The 18,959-nt window shown below is 42.5% G+C and overlaps 2 long non-coding RNA genes across 6 annotated transcripts; one reads left to right on the top strand and one right to left on the bottom strand.

The window, feature by feature from the left end:
• Positions 1-6,455: 6,455 nt before the first annotated feature.
• Positions 6,456-10,712, bottom strand: LOC119354182. 2 transcript variants are annotated; one of them, XR_005170683.1, is made up of 3 exons: positions 8,790-10,712; positions 7,870-8,078; positions 6,456-6,843 (listed from the first exon to the last, which is right to left on the bottom strand). It is a non-coding gene; the product is annotated as an uncharacterized LOC119354182 (long non-coding RNA). The 2 variants fall into 2 exon arrangements; XR_005170682.1 differs by lacking the exon at positions 6,456-6,843 and having other exon boundaries at positions 7,749-8,078.
• A 144-nt stretch (positions 10,713-10,856) lies between these two features.
• Positions 10,857-15,378, top strand: LOC119354181. Of its 4 annotated transcripts, XR_005170681.1 has the most exons (5): positions 10,857-11,674; positions 12,527-13,960; positions 14,051-14,234; positions 14,585-14,814; positions 15,041-15,364. It is a non-coding gene; the product is annotated as an uncharacterized LOC119354181 (long non-coding RNA). The 4 variants fall into 4 exon arrangements; XR_005170680.1 differs by having other exon boundaries at positions 10,857-13,960; positions 14,585-14,671; positions 15,041-15,378; XR_005170678.1 differs by having other exon boundaries at positions 10,857-13,960; positions 15,041-15,378.
• Positions 15,379-18,959: the final 3,581 nt, after the last annotated feature.

The raw sequence follows: 18,959 nt of genomic DNA, 5'->3' as shown, positions 1-18,959 counted from the left end.
AGTTGATAGGCTTCACGAAGCCTTTTCAGTGTTTCCTAATTTTCTTCATTGGTCATTCGTGCATACCGCTCTCTATCTCTTCTTCTTCTTTTTTTCCTTAGTATCCATGACTCGAGACTGCCATCAAAATTGCTTGCCTGCATGTATACTTTAAATAGAGCATATGTAGCTACTTATTAATAAATTTAATTCCGCTGGACATAAGTATATATGTTGTTTGCATGCTAGAGTATCATACTTTTCTTTGAGGTAATTTAGAAAGCGAAAACATGATATTAAAGTATGAGCAATGCTATATACATCATGTTTTTTGTCCGACAGAGTTTAGTACGACGTTGTAGATTGGTTTGTAGATGCCATGTTCCCCGTATCACCTTCAAGATGACCATTTTCAGAGACATCAAACATGGCATCTTGTTCCTCATTCGGAACAACAACTTTATTGAGAACAACTAAAGACTTTGTGGCCATGACATGTAAATGCCTATGTTTTAACGCCGATGATTTATTTTGCACACTATAAATCGGGATAAGCAGCTCCAGAAGATAATTTACTTATTTAGTGGTTGAACCCCAACTCGATGCACTCACGGCGCATCCACGCAAGCATATTTTGTAATTTTTTCATTTTTGTTCAGAGCTCCTCGAATGTTATTTGACCACAAAACTTTGTAAGTGCCCATAACATTTGTTGATGACCACTCCCACAAAGTTTCAGAATTTTTTAAAATGATTTGCTATATTTTTTTTGCATGGATGCACCGTGGTTACACCGAGTTGGGGTGTATAAAAAACACTCTCTTATTTTCATTGGGCGTCGAGACATATATGTTTCCACCATGTGTCCTAATCTATATAGTTACTATGAGTACATCAAAAGCATCCTAAAAAAACTAATCAAGCAATTTGATTTTGTTTTCAAGCGGCTGTTTCCAGGCGTCACGTGCGAACGACGCGTGTCCTCTGGCACACACCGCTCACGGGCGGATGCTGCTACAGGACTCTACTGACGATGCTGCGTACCGGCTGCATGCCGTCACATTCTGTTCCTTTTCCGTTGTAAGATTACTACTTACTTCAAAGTTCCTCTTTAGCCACAATCTTCCACGTGCACCTCTGCTTTCTTTCTTCAGTGAAGATGGCTCTATTCCCAGATTTTCCATCTTAAGTCAATTGTAAATGACGACGGTGCAGTTTGTGCTAATCCCCAATTTTCCATCGGAGTCAGTTGTGCCCACCAGGCTCTTCTTCCCGACATGAGCTGCTGCTGGCATGCTGCCGAGGTGGGTGGATATGCCCTCGCTATCTGGAAGATGTCTCTCCTATTGGTCCATGTACGCCGGAGGCTGCTTGCAAATTTGAATTCAATGGCGTATATAAAGGGGACTGATGGGCGCCGGCGCGCCGGCCCAACCGTTGGGCCGGTCAAGCCCCAGCCGCCCGATATAGCAATTAAGGCCGTCAGATCTGAACCCCGCTTCGTCCTCCTCACAGTCGTTCCCCACACCCACCCTCCCCTCCACTCCCCTTCCCTCCTGGATAAAAATTGCAACGGCCTCGAGCTCCGCCGACACCTCCACCATACCTCCGCGAGAAAAACGGAGCTTGAAGCTCCACCGCGGCATCCTCGTCGCCGGTCGGGACCCTCGCTGGCCGTCCTCGTCGCCGGTTGCCATCTGCATCTCCTTGCCCCCGGCTCCACACATGTAGCAGCTGCCTCCTCTGGTCGCAGCTCCACGTAGTGATGGTCATAGCTCAGTGGCGATGCAGCACCGTCATGCCATCAACGGCCATGCCGGGTTGAAGCTGTTTTTCCATGGCCATTGAAGCTTTTTTTCAAGGTTGAAGCTTTTCACACACCGTTGAAGCTTTTTCACACATCGGTTGAAGCTTTTCCCATGCCGCTCGAAGGTGTTTTTCATGGTTAAGCTTTTATCCACAATTTTTGCTGCAAACGGCACGAGAAAAGCTACAAACAGTGGTTGTTTTTGCTACAACCAGGAAGATGACGAAGTGTGGCCGGCGACGACGGGTTGCGAATTTGTTGCAACTGGCAGCGGGAAAGCTACCACCGGCGAGCAAATTTGCTGCAACCGGTGTGAGGTGGTGAAACCGGCGTGCAGTGGTGCGACGAGCGACGACACGGGTGACCACGATGACTAGGATTTTGATGTAGCAAATTGTGTAGTCGGTAGTAGCAAAAAATTGTTCGGTTGCAGCAAAAAAATGTCACCGTCGCCTGGGTCGCATCGTCTTCACAAATGAATGTAACAAAAATCATCGCTGGTAGTAGCAAATTACATCTCTGGTAGTAGCAAAAACACTACGCGGTTGCAACAAAAAGCGTTATCACGGTCATCGTGGTCGCACCACAGGCGCATAATGGTTGTAGCAAATTCCGCCGCCGGTCGCAGCTCCTTTGACGTCTGGTTCCAGCAACTTGCGCCAACGGTTGCAACATCACCTGTCCGCCGGCGTAGCAGAAAACCGTCGTCGTCGTCGAGGTCCCCGCAGTCGCCATGCGCCACCGTCGCAACTCATCGCAGGGCCCGTGCCTCCGTCATCGCTGTCTTTTACAGGGGAACAACGTGGATGGGGGAGGCGCCCGCGCGAAGGAAGAAATAGCTCGTCGAGGGGTGGGGGAGGCTTTGGCGGCCATCTCCACCGGCAACTCTTCTCCGGCGAGATGTTGCCGGGCCTGGTCGAGGAGGTTGCGGCGATAAAATGCTGCAGCTCAGCAGGGGGTGGACTCGGGCGAGAGGATAAGGGAGAAAACAAGATGAGTGGAGAAGAAAAACAGGACGAGGGAAGTGGTGGCCCCAGGCAGCCTACGTGTCTCGTCTGAATTGGTTGCAGCGTTCGAGCGTGGGACGCGACCGGCCGAAGATTCGGCCGGGGCACCGTCTCCAAACGTTTCCCGTATATAAATTGGTATGATGGTACATAACAAAGCGAGGTGGTACTATTTGATGACAGTTTGAATCAGTTTTTGTACGCAATAGTGGCCTGGCTCGGTTGGACATAGCCATCAAGGATGTAACAGAAGCCTGGGCCGGCACTGCAGCAGGCCGGCTGCCGTGTCTCGTCTGGATTCTACGGGCCGAGAGCAGACGGACGAACAACCGATCAATGATAATCTATATCTATATCTATATCTATATCTATATCTATATCTATACCTACTAATAAAGCAAGGTGGTATTCTTGGTTTCGTCCCGCCTACGTAATTTTGTTATTTAGACTTTTTTTAATCTAATGAGGTGGTACTATTCACGTGAATTTCTGGCCGTGTTTTCATGCGATGGGAGAACATAGTCGGAAGGTGCAACGACCCAACTGGCTGGGCATCGACCTTCCTTTGATGGGCCTGCTCCTGCCACTTTCATGAAAAAAGGTAAAAAATATATGTTTTAACTGGGTATCGAACCCCTAACCTCTGGGTTGGGCCACAAAGGCTATAGCCAGCCGGCCTATACTCGGACTGCAATAAAGAACTGATTCAATCAATATTAGTCCTACCTCGCTCCTTTAGATCAAATTTCACCAACTTATATACACACGTGAGTTGTAGTAGATTCAACTTATATCAGCAAGTCATCTTCAAAACCAAGAAAGAGAGGAAACAGCATACCAAAAGGAGAGAAAACTCCATAATGAAGGGGATATGGACGATGCAACCATGTTGTATTGGCTCTAATTAGAAGGATTTATGGGCTTGGCATGGTGTGATTGGCTCTAATTAAATTAAATGAGAAAAAGATACATGCATGGCTCTAATTAAAGGAAATGATGACATGATAAAAGCGTACATGCATGACCCGTATGCCGTGTTGATGGGCAATGGCGAAACTAGCCTTTTTCTCAAATCAATGCATCAATTTTCTTCCCCGTTGCAACGCACGGGCTTTTGTGCTAGTATATACTAGGAAAAGTGCCCGTGCGTTGCAACGGGTGAACAACAAAAAAATCAGAAAATTTATAGACCCAAAATAAAATAATTCGAGTTCAGGGAAATTGCACCAATATGTCAGTTTTACAGATTGATAATTAAGAATAAATGATGCAAGAGAGCAAAGAACACGAGACATCAAATTTATGACAAAAAAGAAATAGACCAAAGATTTTTAATGATGTCGGTAGTCAATCCCCCTAGGGGGTGTGCGTTGCAACGGGAGACACAAAAAATACATGCTAGCCAAATAAGTATGACTTAATATCTAGACATATGAGTGTTCTTTATTTTAACACGGTGGCTCACCATGTTGCCACGTATCTTTCTTCCCACTCTCGTTGATGATGGACACAATGTCCACGTGATCGTAATGCATTCGACGTGGTATCCTAGGCAATGAGCTTGTCGCTGCACGAAACACTTGCCATCGTCTCGCGCAAGGGAATATTTAAATCTTTAAAAACAAATCTCATCGACCACGAACTATTCTCAATGCCAAGACATATAAAGACTTTCCAAAAACTAATCAAATCCTAGACATAAAATACTTCTGAACCGGCGAACAGTTTTTTGAATCGACAAACATCTTTTTGAAATTAGGACATCTTTATAAAATCACGAACATTTGTTTTGTTTACAGAAACATTTATTGAAATGCATGAATAGTTTTTTAATTCATGAATATTTTTTGACTTAGTTAACATTTTTTGAATTGATGAATTTTTTAAATTGGGGGTTGGATTTTGAATTTCGCAAAAGACATATGATTTTTTGAATATTTTCTAAAAAAATTCATTGACATTTTTTTCCAGATTAACGAATATATTTTGAATACACAATATTTTTTTTCAAAATCATGAACATGATTGTACTTGCTGACATGTTTTTCCAGATTGTGATTTTTCATAATTTGCGAACAGTTTCGTAAGATCACCAATATTTTTTGAAACAGCAAAAATTTTATTATTTCCTGAAGTTTTTTTTTGAATTCACTCATATTTTATAATTTATCTGAAAAATTATAACTGAAAACTTTTTATAATTTAGAATTTTCAAATAAATTTAAAGAAGAAAAAACTAAAACAGAAATGAGAAAAGAAAAGAAAAGACAAAATGAAAAAAGAACAGGAGCGTCACAGCGGGTAGGCCCGGCCCATGAAGGCGTAAGGTGTGGAGGAGGTGCCTAGGAAAGGGAATATTTAAATCTTTAAAAACAAATCTCATCGACCACGAACTATTCTCAATGCCTAGACATATAAAGACTTTTCAAAAACTAATCAAATCCTAGACATAAAATACTTCTGAACTGGCGAACAGTTTTTTGAATCGACAAACATCTTTTTGAAATTAGGACATCTTTATAAAATCACGAACATTTGTTTTGTTTACAGAAACATTTATTGAAATGCATGAATAGTTTTTTAATTCATGAATATTTTTTGACTTAGTTAACATTTTTTGAATTGATGACTTTTTTAAATTGGGGGTTGGATTTTGAATTTCGCAAAAGACATATAATTTTTTGAATATTTTCTAAAAAAATTCATTGACATTTTTTTCCAGATTAACGAATATGTTTTGAATACACAATATTTTTTTTCAAAATCATGAACATGATTGTACTTGCTGACATGTTTTTCCAGATTGTGATTTTTCATAATTTGCGAACAGTTTCGTAAGATCACCAATATTTTTTGAAACAGCAAAAATTTTATTATTTCCTGAAGTTTTTTTTTGAATTCACTCATATTTTATAATTTCTCTGAAAAATTATAACTGAAAACTTTTTATAATTTAGAATTGTCAAATAAATTTAAAGAAGAAAAAACTAAAACAGAAATGAGAAAAGAAAAGAAAAGACAAAATGAAAAAAGAACAGGAGCGTCACAGCGGGTAGGCCCGGCCCATGAAGGCGTAAGGTGTGGAGGAGGTGCCTAGGAAAAAAGGAGGCAACAAAAACGGTACTACCAGGATTCGAGCCCTGGTGTTCTAAAATATATTCACTTTAAAAAGAAATCCTCTTAATATCTGGCGCGATTGTACGCTTAATTTGAAATTTCGCGCGGCTAAATGAACACCAAGTCATGTTTGGCCTAGTGGTAGCCTTCTGAACGCTTTAGCATGAGTGTCTGAGTTCGAGTCCTTGCAGCGTATTAATTTTTCTTAGAAACGTTTTACTGGAATTGTAAGACCTGTGTGCCGTGTGCGTGCGGAGAACGCGGCGTGGGCCGGCCCAAAGCAGCGCGGTGTCAAACTACAGAAATTTTGACGGACGGACAAAACTACGAACGGTTCCCTAAATTAGTACCACCTCGTTTATATTATGATTTTGTCTGTACAAATCGTAAAAGCGTATTATGACATAAGAAGAAAGCGTATTGTGACGGTGAACCCGGAGACCCAATCCGTGCTTTATTATTAGGGAGAGATTAGGGATATATATATCCATCGAGGACATAAATAAATATCTAAATGAGTATATAAGTAATATATTAATTCAAATCATGTTTCAAGTTATTACACATTTAAGAAATAGTCATGCTAATATGTGCTAATATTACACATTTAGTAATTGACTACACACAAGCTTAGAGGTCACAATTTATTCTAAAAGCCTTGGTTCAATTTAGCGTGATTGAAACATTCATTATCCAGTGTGTAAAGACAAACAGTGACTTTATATTTGTTTTTGTTTGGAATTTTCTTTTTAGACATAACAATGCATGCAAGCACAACACTAAATTAGAAATTGTTCTTCTGAAATTAATATGGCATGTAACTATGCCGGCAGAATAGATAACCATTTAAACGAGTACCAATATAAGTGAGTTGCCTCGCCTGTACTCTATCATCTGCCTTGAACTACGGTGCAAATAGCCTCTACAAATATCCTGAAAGAAATCATCAGCAATAAAATTTAGAGCCATGATAAAATCATGTTTCAAGTTATTACTGTTGACACTACTACTCGTATCCAATCAGCTTTAGCCCAAAAAGTGATATTTGAACCAATCACAGAGCAAAATCAAATATGGGTGTTTCTTGTCATGCAGATAATATTGCAAGAAACTACTGTGTATTACTCGTAAAATCCAGTAGCTTACTCAATCAAGTGTTTGCTACTACTCTTATCAGTTTTCATTAATCAAACAGTATAGCGTACAAACCTGACATCAAAAAATAATTCAAATCTCAAGCAAATATGCTTCACTCTCTCAAAATGCCCGTGCGTTGCACTGGGCGAAAAATAAAATATAACATGCTCCATGTGCCATTATGCAATATTTTTATAAACCAATTTTTGTAAACGTCAGAAATAAGGTTAAACTGAGTATTTCTTTTTGTAAGATGAAATTTGAGGGACCCTAACAATGTTCATCATTACCTATTTTAGCTCCGCACTTCCATTTAATCCGAAAAACACCCGTGCGTTGCAACGGGCTTAAAAATCGACTAAACCAGCTTCACGTGCCACTACGCTCGACTTATATTCAAGTCTGACAACCAAATAAGGTTGCCTTCATCTCTATAAGGTGCATATGCGGGTGTGTTGCCACAGGTTGAATTATTGTTAGAAACTGAGGATCCCAAATATCAAACAATAAATTCTGTTAACAGGAAATGCAGTCAGTAGCATGTTCATTTAGTATATGGTTGTTGACCTAGATTTTCACCACAAAATGCTTTGAACTGATGCATTCAATATCATTAAAACTATGCAGACAGAAGATCAAACTTGAAAGATTAATTAATACTCCCGCCGTCTAGGTGTATAAGTCACCTTACTAAAATCAAATAATCCCAAAACATTATGAGTAGTTTTCTGGAAAGGAGGGGTTCAACAAAAGATCACTTAAATTGCATAATAAAGACCACCATTTTGACATATCAAGTAATTCCATCCTATAGACACAAACCTCACTACCAGTCTGTCATGCATTCCTAAAACAGTATGCCTCTCCAGCGGTCACAGGTGCACGGCTGGGAACTTTCCCCGAGTGTTTTGTCTGCAAGAGATGGTCAAATTACATGATCTGTGAATAGACGACACACCCAGCTAGTATTTAACAAAAAAAAATGCCGTTAAATTCCCATCATGTAGAAGAAGGCACTGCCACCATGAAACCTGCAATGACAAGAGCATGTAAGTATTCTCGGTGTGGTACTTGTAATCCACATGCCCTAACTACCAAGTTCTCAACTAAGAATATATATAATACTGCCAACTTATAATATCACCACTGCTATTTATAGATGCTGACTGGTAGACAAAGATGATCTGAAATGGTTTATGTCAGAGGAAAGAGTAGAGGGTGCCTTTATTGTGTTTTCAACAGTGAAACTTCTCTCTCCACAAAGTTTTTCCCTATGTTTCGACTACATGTCGTGGCACAAATATTGTTGCTACCACACAAGCTGATGAAAATAGTGTGTACAGAACTCGCGGACCAAGTTGCTCCATGTGAAATTCAACATATAGAAACCTACACAAAGTATAACTATAATCAAGGACATCTAGTGCATTCTTGTGTTTTGGTATTCCAACTCTTCACCAAAAAAATCTACGGAAACCATATGCATAGATTATAGTAGTTATGGTAGCTCATTTCATGTCCAACAAAAATTCATATGTGTTCTTTAAAATAAAAACATAGGTTTTAAATATAAACACAGAGAAATAGGTGTTTTCTTCAAAAAAGGTGTAGAGAATGAACTATATACACTGAATATTCATTACATGAATCAGAAGTAGAAACGGTACTTCAGGACAAAAACATATATAGTACAAGCGGTTCTTCTATCTGTATGTAACCATGTGTCATTAAGCTCAATATACCTCATTTTTTGCTGAAGTCAAGGTCTATTGCGGATCAATGCAAGCAGCTTCAATGTTGAACCTTCAATATAGAATGCAGGCCCTTGAGACTATACAATTGCAGTCAGAGTTGATTGCAATATTGACGCGTATCTCATGAGCAGTTAAACACCAACAGCACAGTGTCTACTATATAGTTAATCTGCTCTACATTTGAAAATGTCCAAGATATGCAGTAGCGAATAAGACCACTCCAAATTGAGGATGTTGTTCTTGCTGAAATTATTTCAAGAGCTAGCTGCCTACCAGGGAACGGGAATCCATCGTCCAACCACAAACAGATTAATTTTTCTGCCTCTTCCCACAGCAACACGCTAGCTCGCTGCTGCACTGGCCACCATGGAGCCACCTGCTGCTAATCAAAACACACTGCCACCATCTCCTTCCCTAGTGACAGTGTGCTGCCCACCTGTGGTCGACTGTTGTTACACACGCTGCATGCCTAACGCACCACCGGTCCTCTACCTGCCCTCCAACCTTGTCTAGGTCCGACGTACACATGAATAGATACTGAAATTGTATGGTCGCGGCTTACAACTTACTGCAAGCCCGTCTCAAACTCCCAGTTCCCATGCATGCAGTTTAGTGTTGGTAATACTAATAACAAAACAAAGTAGGTCCACCTTTTGCGTATAGTGATCAATCTCCATCCCGTCATCTTCCCTCGCCAGTCCACTCGCCAGTGAGTCTAGAGCCGAGGCGGCGACTCAATGTCCGCCGAATTGAAGGAAGGCCTGACCCAACGGGAGGGGGTTGAAGAGGAAGTGGGAGTACATGGCCGGGAATGCTGGATTGGGTGAGGGGGCTCGCTGAGAGTGTTTCGGAGGAGGGTGCCTGCACAGCTGGTTTGGCGGATGAATACTTCCCGATGCCATTGGTGGTGCCCGAGGCGGTGGCCAGGAAGAGCACTCGCCGTGCAAGCATCAGAAACGGTGCACACTTGCAGGCTATTCCTCTACCTCTGAATCCTGAACTGGTCGTCATAATATTCAGTCATTGCATGCATATGTAGACGTAAGAACTAAGAACTGAATCGGGCATTGGATTACTTATTATCAATTTCTATACGTAGATGTTACTCCTCCACATTTGACTCGATTGAACTCAATTATCTGGACTCGATCAAACTAAAGTATCTTCACATGTCCATGTAATAATTGAACTAATTAATCAAAAAGCAACCTGGTGGGCATTACCTCAAACATATTGTGGGCACTGTGATACAGGATCAGTATCAACAGAACATGGCCGTGTCTGGCCTGGGGAGGATCAGCAGCAACAGAACAACCTTCACCACCTTCTTCCTCCTCTCCAATGCCTGGACCTCCCCTCTCCTTGACCTCACGACCGCTTCAATCCCCCTTTACTGTTGCAATCAGGAAGCACGACCTGGAAAGGCGGTGGCAGCGGCGGTGACTCCATAATATGGTGGAGGCTGCAGGCGCGCCGGCGAGGGAGGCGACGCTGGGCATGATGCTGGCTACACAGGAGGCCGCGTGTGGCGAGGGAGGCTGGGCGTAAATGGGGAGGGGGCGTGATGGCGATTGGTTTCTGCGCGGTGGTGGCGGAAGTTGACACAGGGAGAGGACGGCGGGGTGGCGGCAGTGCGTGGCATGGTGGCGGCGTTGATCAGCGGCGAGGGAGGCGGTGCTGGGCGTTGGCGGCCGTGACGATCCGCGACAGGGCGACGGAGACTGCCATCTCCTCAACGCCTCTCCACTAAAAAGGACCATGGTTTGAATATCAGCGCCGGTGGCCTTGGGGGAGGCGACGATGGTGGTCAACGAGAGGAGCGCCGAAGGGATGCGGGATCCATGGTGGGTTGTGGGTGGGTGCGCCTGGTGGTGCGGACAGAAGGGATCGAGGGAGAAAGGGAGATGGGGATCAGACTCGTTAGGTCTTTTTCTCTCCCTCCGGGTTCACCGTCACGTAACATTTATAAATAAATCCCTGTGTTTTACATAATTAAGCCGCAGTACTATTTGAAGTGGTCACAGAGAAAAACGTTTCGTTCTGCCCAGGCTCACCCGTCGTTGGAATTTCTACCCCGAGAACGCGAGGGTTTCCTCCGCGGCCGCCGCCGCCGCGACCCCATATCCCGCCACTCCATGGCCCCAGTCCTCGCTCCGCAGCCGCCAAATCCGGACGAGTTCGTCGCCCTTTGCGCCGCCACCCCGGCAGCCCCTCTCGTCGGCGACTACCACGGGTGCGCCTCCCTCTCCCTCGAGACTCCATCTCGACCTCGAGGCTCCAGCGCGACGCCACCTCCTGCCGACCGCGACTCCCTCCAGCGCTGCCAACGTCGCCCTTTGCGTCGCCACCCCGGCAGCCCCTCTCGCCGACGACCACCACGGGGGCGCCTCCCTCTCCCTGGAGGCTCCATCTCCCCAGCGGCCTTCCCTCCTTTGCCCCGAGTCCAGGACCACCAGTTTGGTCAAATTCCCTGTAGCCGCCGGTCATGATCGGCCGCACCGCCGCCCCTGGTCGACGCTAACGCCGCGGCGGACAGCGGGCTGCTGTGATGATGCACCGGGGTGTAGCGCAGCTCGGAGGCCTGGCTGCTGTGGTGGTGTTGGTCGTGGTGGACGGGGAACCGGCGGCAGGGAAGCCCTGACTTCTGTATGCAATGCCGACCTTAATGACAGATGTTTCTGTGTTTGTTCTGGTGCCGTGGCTGCTTTGATGCATCAAATCCCTCTGCTTCCCGGCGCCTCTCCATCTCTTCCAGATTGATTTACAACTGGGACCGTCCCTAACAAAGTCTGCACATCGATCTGCTGTAACATTGGCTGGGTTTTCTCTCCTCGACTCTACTAACACTCTGGAGTTACAAGCAATTACATCAGGTAGATATATCTATGTTTTACAACTGGGACTGTCCCTAACAAAGTCTGCACATCGATCTGCTGTAACATTGGCTGGGTTTTCTCTCCTCGACTCCACTAACACTCTGGAGTTACAAGTAGATATATCTATGTTCTTTTTTTGCTTTGAGCTGCATTGATTTTATTTGTAAACGGGGAGAGGCAGGTGAGCTGCCAGCACATCTTGGCCACCACTGATTTACGGACAAGACGAATAGATATGCAGACTAAGCTCCAGGGATTTCGGTAGTACATGCCATGTTTATCCTCACTGCTGAATAATCTATATATAACTATTTTTGCAATACTTGGACCACAGGAGCAATTCGTTCTTTATATTTTGCTCGGGATTGTGCCTTTCATAATAGAAGGGTAAGATGTATCGCAATATCTTTGACTTGCATTCTCTGTGATGTGAAGTAAGAAAATAGAATATATAATATTAAATTATATTTTTCCTTTTTTTAATGTCCCTATCTTACTCATATAATCCAATTGGCATTCACTAGAGTTTCTGTTGATGAAACATTTGTTTTGTGATGTCAGGAGGTTTTCTTTGTGACTTTTCAATCAATATTTGTAGATACGGTTCGTAGATCATGATATCTGCACAATCTCTATCTACGTCCTGTGATTATATATTGTATTAATGGGTTGTGTCAGGCTTATTTTATCAACTGCTTGGTTGTTGACCTACATTACGGTTTAATTCTTACAGCAGTTTATGTTGACTCGATTCCCTGTAGTAGGTTGAGAGGCTTCTCCTCTCATGATTTACTCTGATCAGTTTGCTTTGCTCCATGCTCCTCATGATTTCTTTGAATTTTTCTGTAGGAGCTCAATCAAAAATCACCTAAGCAAATATGTCGTCCTTCTCTACAAGGGTTGGATGTGGAATTTGAGGAGAATCTGTGCACCAGCATTGGACTCCTTGATGTTGCTTTGATCATATTGTGTAAATATATTTCTAATAAAGCAATTGCTCGATGGTGTACATGTTAGAAATAACAAGATGTAATCATCAAGTGTGAGAGATGGCAACATCAGGATGGGATGGTATGTACTGTTGTGCTCATCAATAGGTTAGTCTTTCATTCTGTTGCAGCCAGTATGTTTTTTCTTATGGAAACAATCAAGAAATATCTAATTTCTATGTACATCCAAATATATATAAGTGGCTATTATTAACATGGAGTTTAGATTTGTTAACGGTCACTGCGTTTGGTCTATCCCGAGCCTCTGATTGTGATTCGTGTTCTTTTGATATGCACTTGCCATGATATTGTGGCTGGACTTCTGGTATGTGTTACCTCTAATAAATGTTGCAGAGCTCCCTCTCCTCTGCTTGATTTTCCTTTTTTGGATTTTCATCAGCTTGCTTCGTTCTTCGGTCGACGGCATCACAGTACCCCTGTCTATGTGGACAATGCCTAATATACTTCCACTGGATGGCGACCAGGCCAGGAAGGGAGTGGACTTGTGCTGCTCACGGCTTTGCTCCTCTATTCCCTCCTTTTCCTTTGATGTTTCGAAACATCTTGGAGTAGTGGATGGATCAGATATGGCCCAGTAGCACTGGTGGTTTTACTGTGCAGGAACAGTTCAACATGTAGTTCTTGATGGGATTTAGTAATTTTGGGTTGTTGAGCAAGATCGTGGAAGCTAATGCTGCTGATTCATGTGCAATTATTATCCTTTTTTTTCTTTCTTAGATTTTTGAGGTTTTTCTTAGATGTTTTTTTAGATAAGATGTCTAGAGATTTCAACTTGGTCAATTCATATGCTTAACTAATATTTTAGATAACGGAAGATTGCTCCTGCGGCTGTTGCATCGTTCCATATTTTATATTGCCTGAACATGTTTTTTCTTTTGCCTGATCCTACTTTGTTAAACATCTTTTCCCAGTTAAGTGGCTCGGCTTTGCTATTGTTTCTCTTGGTTTCACTCTGCATATCAAAATCTCTTTTACGTACTATGCATTTATGCTCTATCTGCACTGTAATTCAACATGTCTTCCTTCCGGCTACAGCTAATACCTCTGTCTCAAGCGTATATTATTGAAGTAATGCTTTTTGATTGATTATATAATTGTATATTGTTCTTTCACTATCTCATAGGAAATCAGAAGACCACTTTTGGATAAGTTGGATGGTAGGTCTTTCTCTGGAACTGTTTATCATCTGCAAAAAAATTTGGCTGATCAGAGCTCAGAAGCAATGGTGTGCCTCACAACATTTGGATTTGAAATTCTTAGATTGTTTGCTATGGTATAAGGAAGTAGTCTGCACATATACTAATGTAGCACTTCACCTTGCTGCTTCCCACTTAAGTTTATGCTTTTATATTTCAAAAATTAGAGGAACATGAAGCAGCAAAGATAATGAGTGACGGTGGTGGCTGGACGTCCCCGCCATGAAGATGAGCGGAAGGAGCAAGAGCACATCTGAAGATGGGGAGGGGTGGAGGTGGCGGTTCTGAATTTGAAGACGGTGCCGTGAGGAGTAGCAGGAGGAGCAGCCGCCGACGGCCTGGCTGCATGTGGTACGCCCTCCCCTTCATCTCCTACGGCGTCGTGGACATCCTGCTCGACGATGCTCCTCTTTGCCAGCATCTCCAGCGTGTGCTGAGCTTCCCCTGTCTCCTCCCTATCCTGGTTGCAAGATTTGGTTCAGATTAGAAGTAGGGTACAATTATTTGTTGAGTATGGTTACAGATTAGGAGTAGGAAATGTAGTTGTAGGCACAGTTTTAGTAATTTTTCAGTAAACATAGTGTGAGAGTTTTACTCCAGTAATCTTGCTTGAAGTAAATTTTAGTAACTTCAGTAATCTTGCTTGAAGTACTCTGAAAATATACTCAGAAAATGTACTGCTTGTACTGGTGATCTTGCAGTTATCTTCAATCTTCGGTGTATGGATCAACACAGAACTATAAGGTTTTGCGAGGAATCAAGGCTTGTTTTCTCTGTATCATGATAAGGTCAAGCAAATGACATACCAGATCAATTTTATTGTAGGTCCTGAATATAAATCTACTAACAAATTCTGCGATTCTTTGCTTCCAAAAGATTAACCTAAACTTGCAATTCCTCTACTACTGCCCATTGCCCAGTACAGGTCCAAGTAAATTTTTTTTTCTCAACTTGCTAAATCCTTTGTGCCCTTTCCCCCTTCTTATTTTGTTCTGCTCTCGACTAAGTGGACTTTATGTAATATGTAGATGTTAGACTGATGGTTATTGTAGATGCACCCTAGCCTTGGTGTGTCTAATATATTTTGCACATAGCTCACATACACAGTTCTAAAAAAATATGATCTTGATGTATCTGAGTTGTATTAATTTGTGCAGGAGAACAATATTTGCATTCTGAATGTCTGCCTGCACACAACCAGGTTCTCTAGATGAGTGTGTGTACAACACTACAACCTGCAAAATAGATTTTCCACGTGTTTGTTGTCAATATTTGCGGTACAATTTGAAATTCATAATGCACCAAAGTTATTGTGGTGTGATGATCTGATTTAAAGCTTTTAAGTAATGGATTATACAAATCAGCATGTGAATTTGTACTCAAGATCGTGATTCATCCCGAGGGATGCATCATTTATAGTTGAACAATATTATCAGCTATTTCGCTTTTCTGAGTATAGCACAAGCCTAAGTAAATATGGGTCGAGGTAACCAAACCTTACAGTACAGATTAAATTAATACACGCTTTTATTGAAAAAGATATACCAAATTCCATTTTGCAATGGATAGCATGCCTGTAAATAATGGACGGGACAATTAACGCTTTCTTCGTAGTGAAGAACAACCATGTGTGCACATACAATTTTCACTAAATTTTAGTACATGTCTAAATTTTTCTCCCGTTGCAACGCACGGGCATAATAAAGTACGGATTGACTCCATGTGTTCATCGTCACAATACGCTTCTTTCCATTAATTTACGTTTTCAATTTAAATTTTAAACGTATACGCGAGGTGGTACTAATGTTGCCATCGGTATAGAATCGACATATTACGTTTCTCTATTCGTCATGGGCTTTACCCCACATGGGCCGCGATTGCGAGCAGCGACTTTGCCCTTGCATATGGAGCAAAAATAGTTGATTTTCCTGGAGACGAACTCATGACCTGCCGTTTCATCTCAATGTGCACAACCAACTGGGCTAAAGGCGTGCACTTGTTCACCGTCCTCCTTTTTTAAGTCGTTTCTTTCAAAAACGGCCACACAAAAAAAGTTGCTATTTTGAAGACTCGAACACGGGCTGCCAGAAAAGTGCACACATCGAGCGTCCAAGTCAGCTGGCCCATCATATGTTTAGTGTAACAAGGATTACCCTCTTAGTCTATCACGTCAGGAGGATTTTCGGCCGCCTGTGTATTTTCCTCAAAAAAAAAAAACTCACGGTGTATTATATTTAGACAGTTGATTCACCTTTTAAATAGTCCCATACCGCTCTTTTAAACCCAATCTTCGTAATTTATATACATCTTTGAACTTTCTCGGTATCAAGGAGCCATCTCGGGAACCAATATAGAAGGAAATAAGTCCTTCCATAATAAGGATAAGGAAGGAAAGAGAGGGAGGGTCTCCAAATGGCACTAAACCTCTCCGTCAATGGATATAGTAGCAACGCCAAATTAAGTTGAACTACTTTTTATATCTGAATTTGAAAATACTCCCTCAGTCCCACAATTCTTGTCTTGAATTTGTTTACATACGGATGTATCTAATACTAAAACGTGACTTGATACATCCGTATTTAGATAAATCTAAGATAAAAATTTTGGGACGGAGGGAGTACTATGTCTAAATCACAATAAACAGGATTCATTCTATGTTGGTCATATACAATATTTTTCTGAAAAAAAACAAATATTTGCTCTCTTTTTTTCTGCTCGACTAGCTAGCGCCCATCACAAACTCTTACAATCCTCCTAATAAAAATAATGTTGATCACCAAAGCACAAGCAGTCGGACTCTCTGCTGTGTGCGGCACAAACTCCGCACTTTACTTTGTTCTATTAGCCACTAATAGAGGATCTTTGTACAATGCTCCTAATATCATTGCCCGCAAAAAAATGCTTCTAATATCATTACCCCGCAAAAAATGCTTCTAATATCATTAGACACAAATAGTGCTATGCTACCCAGTCCCTAAACCCATCCCGCACTGGTTCATGGAAATCTTTGTTGCCTCCGTAGTGAAGCAAGAATGTTGTACCAAGACTTTACTATTTTTATTATAGTGTGATATTTTTGGGGCATCACCGCATCACTAAGCAACGTCAACAAATACGTGAAGAGATACTCACGACCAGGTAGATATTTCTGTGATTTAAATTGCACACACCTACAGCACACTTATGAATTCCTTTCACAATTATGTTTTTGCACAACACATCTTTTCATGTTGTTTCTGATGTGGTAGTGTGGAATATTTCAAAGAGTTTACTAATGTCATCATGTCTCGCAGTCGGTCGTGGGAGGAGGAGGACATGTCTGGCAGTTGGTCATGGGAGGAGGAGGTGAGGTAGTCTTCAGCTATTGGGTTTAGGAAGTATGGTTTTTTTTTCTCCCGTTGCAACGCACGGGCATTTGTGCTAGTTTTACTTACGGGAGGCACTGGGTAAATATTAGTACTACCTCGCGTATCTTTCTCTAATAATAAAGTATAGATTGACTTCGTGGATTCACCGTCATAATACGCTTCTTCCCATGATTTTACGCTTTCAGTGTGTTTCATATGATTTGTTTGAGGTGGTACTATTTTTCTGCGCAGGCTCACGATCGTTCACTTTTATTTATGGGCCATCAGCCGGCGTGTACGTCTGCCCAAGCTAGGCTGCAGCGAACGCACTATATGATTTTCGTCCAGACCGTCACAAATCTATTTTCGTACGTGCTCAATTACGTACGCAAGCTGGCCTCTCAGACGTAATGTGTATGAGGCCTTCTCCTGGCACGATGCACTACTGGGCCTCTTATAGGCTACAAGCCACGTTTCAGATTTTATTTTATAAAATAATGATGCATGCATATTTTTTGTTGAATTGTCCCACCTTGCTTTCTTATACTAATTTCCACCAATTTATAAACGCTTGTAACTTGCCTGAAATATCAACAAGCTGGCCACACAAACAGAGGATACATAAGGGAATCCATTGGCAGAGGGGCTAAATAAACGGACGGCTGTACTACATGCATGGCGTTCCTCGGCTGGACGTGATTGTGGGCTTGGACGTGCAGACAACCTGGGGCATCAACCTGTGATGCCGCAATTGCAATCAAGACTGGTGTGTGGAAACGGAGATTGAGAACGACATTGGTGGAGAAGATGAAGAGAGAGAAGAATACAAGATTGCATATCGGTGGAACCGAACGGATTTAAGATTTTAAACGGTGGAGGCGAATGGATGAGCAGTGTCGTAGGCGATGGATACGTGCCGATCGCTCGCCCCTTTTACCAGCTGGTTTTTTTTTAAGAGCATCTACAATATTTGGTATATCCCATCTACACATCCGAAAACACTCGCCCGCAGACGTGTCTGGGCACGCGTGCTGGTATTGATCGCGGGTAATACCAATATATCTATGTCTGCAACCGTCGTACACATATCTCCGCACCCAAATCTATCAAAGCCATGCAACAACGAAACATGTAGACCAACATCACAAACAAGATCATCGGGCAAACAAATATTGATAGATTCGGACAAACAAATTGGAGGATCATCGTCCGAGTTGGTGGTGCCGTTCTCCGATGTGGAGGAGATGTAACCTGTCAGAAGGCGGATGGCGCGGCTTTGCTGCTCCTGGGTGTGGTGTGCCGCCTTCGCCTTGGCGCTCTTCGTCTCCCTCGCGAGGCGCTCCGAAGCCTCGATCCCGAGGCGGAGCGCCTTCGCATTCTTCCACCAGAGGCGCCTCGCGTCGGTCTCCACCATGGTGAGCAAGCTTCACATCACCTTGCGGAGGAGCGCCATGTGAAGTTTTTATTTGTACGGTGTACCCTTGGAATTTGCTGTCAAACAACTGTTATAGTAGGATAGTTAAGTGGATGTTTTTTTTTTGCTTTACATCATCACATGACCACTGATCTAAATGTTCTCTGCCACACTAGCTTTCCTTTCAAGGAAAATTGTAGCCTAACTGTTGTGCCCATTTATTTTCCATGCATTTTGAATGTTAATCAAGACCCATGATAGTAAATGACTCCTGTTGTTATGCATGGGTAATGACAACTACATTCCCCCCACAAA

This window comes from Triticum dicoccoides, chromosome 2A, assembly GCF_002162155.2.
Source record: "Triticum dicoccoides isolate Atlit2015 ecotype Zavitan chromosome 2A, WEW_v2.0, whole genome shotgun sequence".
In the NCBI taxonomy this organism is placed as follows: domain Eukaryota; kingdom Viridiplantae; phylum Streptophyta; class Magnoliopsida; order Poales; family Poaceae; genus Triticum; species Triticum dicoccoides.
The sequence above is the reverse complement of the archived record's forward strand: the minus strand, read 5'-3'. Positions and strand labels throughout refer to the sequence as shown.